Source organism: Muscardinus avellanarius (genome assembly GCF_963383645.1).
Source record: "Muscardinus avellanarius genome assembly, chromosome: 7".
NCBI lineage: Eukaryota > Metazoa > Chordata > Mammalia > Rodentia > Gliridae > Muscardinus > Muscardinus avellanarius.
Window position 1 is genome coordinate 80,089,390 of NC_137793.1, and position 6,512 is coordinate 80,095,901.

The 6,512-nt window shown below is 52.6% G+C and overlaps 1 pseudogene across 1 annotated transcript; it reads left to right on the forward strand.

The window, feature by feature from the left end:
• Positions 1-825: 825 nt before the first annotated feature.
• LOC308265117 (glyceraldehyde-3-phosphate dehydrogenase-like) lies at positions 826-3,456 on the forward strand (annotated as a pseudogene). The gene is made up of 2 exons: positions 826-1,631; positions 3,205-3,456. The product of its transcript is annotated as a glyceraldehyde-3-phosphate dehydrogenase-like (transcript).
• Positions 3,457-6,512: the final 3,056 nt, after the last annotated feature.

The window sequence follows — 6,512 nt, forward strand, 5'->3', positions numbered from 1 at the left end:
TTATGCTCTGAGCTGCGTTTTCAAGGACAGGCAAGAATTCTTGGTGTTATGCTAGGATTGGCTGGAGAGTTCTTTTAAACTGTGGGAGAGATTCAGGGAAGAACGGGTCATTTATAAAGAGGTCTAGTAAGGATGGAGGTTGGGAAACCCAAAACAAGAAGGCAAGGCACTGATCACGATTCAGTGTCTTTCTTGCATGGAGTTAAAACTCTAGACTAACACTAGGCAGGACATAAGTGTCAAGGACACTAGATGCTTATGGTCTAGTGATTCCAAAACCCATGCTTAATTCCTAATTTATAATGCCTTTCTAAAAAGACCTCCCCAATTTCTAAGAAAAACAAAACAGAACTATGCTTTACTATTATATCATGGAAGCCTATGATAGCTTGGAAGGCTTCCCACAAAGTGTGAACCATGGATGGGCCTTGAGAGGAAGCAACTCTTCCTGTACCTAGGGGCAGAGAGAGGTTATCCCAGGCTAAGGAAAAAGCAGAGATGACGGCTAGGAGGAGGGGAATTGCAGGTCAGCAGGAGAGGACATGGGGAGGACAGACATGGCTGGAGCAGAAGGTTCCCCACAGGGAGCAGAAGGTGGGGTTGGGCAAGTAGCCTGGGCTGAGGTCTGGAGGGCACTGAAAGTCAGGTGCAGGATGCTAAATGCACCTGTGAGGCTCAGAATGACACAGGATGGCTGGAGAGGGAATGTTGAGTGGGGAGGTTGAAGCAATGTCTCTGGGCAAGAGGGAAGCCCGGCAGGTTAAAGCTGCCAGGTGTAGCTCTCTGTCCTCCTTGTTAGACAGACCACCATACATTCATGTACAGTGTCAGCCACATCCCTGAGACATGATGGTAAGAGTCAGGGTGAACAGATTTGACCATATTAGGAGCCTGGCCACAAGCACTGCTTTTAACTCTGGCGAAGTGGATATTGTCACTATACATGACCCCTTCATTGACCTCAACAACATGTTCTACAATGGTCCAGTATGGCTCCACACATGGCAAATTCAGTGGCACAGAAAGGCTGAGAATAGGAAGCTTGTCATCAATGGAAAGTCTGTCTCCATTTTTCCAGGAGCAAGATCTCACCAACATTAAGTGGGGCGAGGCTGGAGCTGAATATATTGTGGAGTCCAGTGGTATCTTCATGACCATGGAGAGGACAGGAGTTCATTTAAAGGTGGAGCCAAAAGGGTCATCAGCTCTGCCTCTTCTGTGGATGTCCCCCATGTTTGTGATGGGCATGAACTTTGAGAAGTATGACAACTCCCTCAAGATCACCAGCAGTCTTCTGCACCACCAACAGCTTAGGCCCCTGGCCAAAGTCATCCACAAAAACTGTGGCATTGTAGAGGGACTCGTGACCAAAGTCCATGCAATTGCTGCCCCCCACATAATCATGGTTGGCCCCTCCGGGAAACTGAGGTGTGATGGCAGTGGAGCTGCCCAGAACATCACCCCTGCATCAACAAGTGCTGACAAGGCCGTAGGCAAGGCCATCTCTGAGCTGAATGAAAGCTCACTGGTGTGGCCTTTCATGTGCCCACCCCAACATGTCAGTCATGGATCTGAACTGTTGCCTGGAGAAAGCTGCCAAATATGATGGCATGAGGAAGGTGGCGAAGCAAGTCAGAAGGCCCCTCAAGAGTTAACTCCAACTAGAATGGCAATCATTCAAAACACAGACAACAACAGATGCTGGCGAGGATGTGGAGAAGTGGGAATTCTAAAACACTGTTGGTGGGATTGCAAATTAGTGCAACCACTTTGGAAAACAGTAGGGAGATTCCTCAGAAGAATGGGAACAAATCTACCATTGGATCCAGCAACACCACTTCTGGGAATCTACCCAAAAGATAGGAAACCAAACTACCAAATTAATGCATGTGTATCTATGTTCATAGCTGCACAATTCACCATAGCCAAACTATGGAACCAGCCAAAATGTCCATCAACAGATAAATGGATTACAAAACTGTGGGATATGTACACAATGGAATTTTACTCAGCCCTTAAAAAATCTCAGTTACATCATTTTTCAGGGAAATGGTTGGAACTGGAGGACATTATGCTAAGTGAGATTAGTCAGTCACAAAAAATAAGAAATCAGATGCTTTCCCTAATATGTGAGAGCTAGGAAGAAATGGGTCATAGGAGGAACTCTAGATGAAAAAGGAAATCCTATAGAGGAGCAAACAAGACAACCTAAAGGAGGAGAAAGGGGGAGGGGCGAGAAAAATCTCTAAAACACACAATGTACTTAAACATATCGAAACCAACCACTAAGCCAAGCAAGGGAAGGAGGGGCGGGGAGGGAATGGGGTGGGAATTGGGTAGGGGTTAAATCAGTGATGTGTACATGTATGTACACACAAGTTTTTACCCCAATATGATGTATAAATATAATGTACCAATAAAACATTTTTTAAAAAAAGTTTTTTGGGCCATACCAAAGACCCAGTCATCTCCTGAGGCTTCTACAGTGACACCTACTCTTCTGCCTTTGGTGCGGGCACTGGCTTTCCACTCAGCAATCACTCTGGCAAGCTCGTTTCCTGGTGTGACAATGAATTTGGCCCCAGCAGCAGGAAGGTGGAGCTCATGGTCCACATGGCCTCCAAGAAGCAAGAGCCCCTGGACCACTCACCCCGGCAGGAACACAAGAGGAAGTGACATGAGAGGAACCTGAGAGAGAGAGCTGCTAGGGAGCCCCTGGACCACTCACCCCAGCCTTCAGCCGCTAGGGAGCCCCTGAACCACTCACCCCAGCCTTCAGCCGCTAGGGAGCCCCTGGACCACTCACCCCAGCCCTCAGCTGCTAGGGAGCCCCTGCACCACTCACCCCAGCCTTCAGCCGCTAGGGAGCCCCTGAACCACTCACCCCAGCCTTCAGCCGCTAGGGAGCCCCTGGACCACTCACCCCAGCCTTCAGCCGCTAGGGAGCCCCTGGACCACTCACCCCAGCCCTCAGCCGCTAGGGAGCCCCTGCACCACTCACCCCAGCCTTCAGCCGCTAGGGAGCCCCTGGACCACTCACCCCAGCCCTCAGCCGCTAGGGAGCCCCTGGACCACTCACCCCAGCCTTCAGCCGCTAGGGAGCCCCTAGACCACTCACCCCAGCCCTCAGCTGCTAGGAAGCTCCTGCCCCAACTCAGTCTCCCAACACATTGAGAATCTCCCCTCCCCCAGTTTTTATTCCAGACTCCCTTCAATAAAGGCTTTACTGCACCCCTCCCAAGGCACCAGGTGCAGTGTTTGCAGTACAGTGGCAGTGCCTTCTTTTTCAGTGTAAAGAGAACTAGAAAGGCAAACCGGGAACAGAAGAAAGAGGAAGAGGAGGAGTTCCAACGGTTCCAGACTCCAGTTGGAGACTGTAGAGGACCCCCTGCAGCTTCTGAGGCTACACCGGAGGCAGAGGTCTCCGGCCCAGCCACTGCTACCCTGCAGGTCTGACTTGGGGTTAGGGTCTCTGCTCAGATCCTCCCTGCCCCCTCTGAAGAATAAAATGAGACATTTCCCATTTCTCCAGCCTCTTGTTTCTCTAATTTTATGATTGTATGAAAATAAGGTTCCCAAATTGCCTTTAATTAGCTTTAATAAGACAGCCTTTTTGCTAATTAAAACGATTATTAAGAAACCATTTATTGAGAATGAACACAGTTGTTAGAACCTGCGAGAATTCTGAACTCTTAATAACAACAGCAGCCCCATCAGGCCACTAGTTCAGCTACCCTGCTCCTGAACTCAGCTGGGGTGGTGCTCAAGCTGGGGGTCCCCTAGCTTCCAACACTCTCCCTCTTTCCTGGTCACCTAAGGGCCAGAAGCTGCATGCATTCCTACAGGGGCTACATTCCCCAGGACCGGGGGTCTCCTGTAGAATATGTCCCCGGTAAGTAAGCACCCAGGCTTACCTGTTACAGGGTTTTGTACTCAGGAGCAAGGTTGGGCAGGCAGTCCGGAGTCATCTTTCTGGGCTGCAAGAAGAGGAGTTGGGTCTGGGTGGTCTTAGAATCCCGGGCCACTCTGGAACGTGTCATGTTTATGCTCCTGGTAGCATCTACACATTTGGAAACCCTCGAGGTAATGGGGCAACTTAGGGCTTTTTCAGTTCTCTCCTCCCTCTCCAGTCAGGTGGTTCAGCTCAAACAATGGGGGACTCCTGTCTCTAATCCGGTGAAGAGGCTCTGTTACATTGGCTCCCCACTGCAGAAAGCCAGCACCAAACACAGCCAGAAAAGGCCCAGGCCTGAAGCTGCAGGGGTGCAGCTCCAGGAGGTCCTGGGTCTCCTACCTCCTCCCCACCCTGCCGGGCTCCTGGAGGATTGCTAAGGATTCCTGCAGACACCTTCCCTCCCTCCTGTAGAGAGGGGGCTAGTAGCTGGAATCTGGAGAGGGAGAGTGAGGACCCAGATTCAAGGTCCCAGCGAGGGAGGGGTAAGACCCAGATCCAAGGTGGTGGGGAAGATGTCTTGTGCATTTTCTCGGAGGGTGTCTGGGCCATGCCTACCTTCTCTGGTCAGCACCCTGACCCTGGCTTCCCCCTTAGTCAGTCCTCCCAGAGACTTAGGCAGCTACACGTGTGTGTGTGTGTGGGGGGGGGGTCTTTTAAAAATTCTTTACAAAAATATTACAGTGAAAAGGACGAGGGTTTTAGAATTACACAGCCCTGGACTCCAATTCTGTGGGGGAGAATGACTAGCTTTGTGACCTTTTGTGACACTTAGCTGACTGAGCCTTCCTTTTCTGACAGCTTTCTTCCCAAGGGGGCCTGCTCTAAAGTGAAGGTGCCCAGTTGGGAAGTAGTGTCAGAGGAATGTGCATGTGAGCTCAGCTGGGGAAAGCAAGCACAAACTTCCAAGGTGCTACAACCAAGGCTCACTCAAGGACTAGACCAGCGCCTGGCCCCAGCTGCACCCGTGAACCACCACCCAGGTTTTAACAAGCACCAAGTGGGGGCTTCAGTGGAGGCCAATTGGTCTCAGATCTTTGGGGTGATGCCCAGTCCCTGGAGGGGCGATTGTAAAAGCCCCCCCGCCCCCAGGTTCTGAGGTGCAGCCAGGTTTGAGAACAGGTGGTATAAGCAAACCACCCTTTCAGAAAGGAATAAACAAAGGGGCCTTCCTGGGCCTGAGGAAGTGAGCCAGTAACACTCCTTCTGTCTGCAGGTGAGCCCTTCCCACTGGCACTCACTCGCCTAGGAACACAGCTCCACCCACGCTCAGACGCATACACACACACACACACACACACACACACACACACACATCAGGACTGCCACGGCCACTCACACCCACACACACTGTCTTCTCGGGCGAGTCCCGGGGCTGGAACCCCTGCAGAACGCGCACTCCAGGGACCAGCCCTGGCGCACAGAGGGTCTCCGGCCCCCAGCAGGGGGTGCGCCTCTGTGCTGGTGACTGCGCCGCTCCTCCAGGCCCCCGGCGCTCAGCAGAGCCCCCGCAGGGCCGCGCGGCGCTGGCTTCGGCTCTTTGTTATGCTAATTCCCCTTCCCAGCTGGTGCCAGCTGCCTGCACAATGCGCGCCCCGAGCCCTCGCCAGCCAGAGAGCGGGGGCGGGGGGGGGGGCACCTCGTCCTGCGCCCGGGATCCCAGCCCGGGCCAGCACCGCGGGGTGGTGGGCTGCCCAAAGACTAAGCTGCCTCCATCTTCCCTGGGCTCCCCTCCCCCATGCTTGTAGGGCGCGCCCCTTGGGGCCTGCAGGGCATCCTCTGATTCATCCCAGTCGCCTGGGCTGCCCGCCCTCCAGGTGCCAGGGCTTGAGGAAAAGTAAAAGGCTCCTTGGCGGCTCCAGAGCCGCGAGGATGAAAGAGAAGTAGCCGCCTCCCAGACCACACAGCTAATCCTCCCGTAAACCTCGAGCAAATAAGGGGAAAGGAAGAACAGGCCGGCTACAGATGTGGAGTACAGCCTCGGGGGATCCCCAAATTAAAACTCGTGCAGGGGAAGCACTTGGACCACCACCAAATGACACTAATTGGGTTATGGGACCATAATCTTGGCTGGTATGAAAAAAAAAACACAGTTATAGTCACAGCTGCAAGGACTGTCTTCATAAAAGGAAGAGGGAAAGTAAGCTATTTTATTACGCATAAACACGAGGGAGAAGAGGGTTCACGGATCCCCCGCCTGCTTGGTGCAGGCGGGCTGCTTGCTTGCAGGCGAGGACAATCTTGTGCCAGGAGGCGCAGCGTTGTGCCTGGCTGGCTTCGGGTGTGTGCCGCTAATGGGCTGGAGGGGGAGGCAGGGAGGGGCCCTCCAGGGGGCGGTGGGGGGGGGAGTAGCTAGCTGTCTTGAGGCCGGGGAGCATGGCCTATCTGGAGGAATGTATTGCAGACAATAGGTTAGCAGCCAAACGCAGGAAACAATTATTCCAGACAGAAAATCTCAGAGATTAAAACAAAAACAAAAACAGCCAGAAGCAGTTTCTGTTTCATTTGGGGGGGGGTGTCCTGGAGAAGGAAAGGAAAAATAAACATGTATAGAAAATTC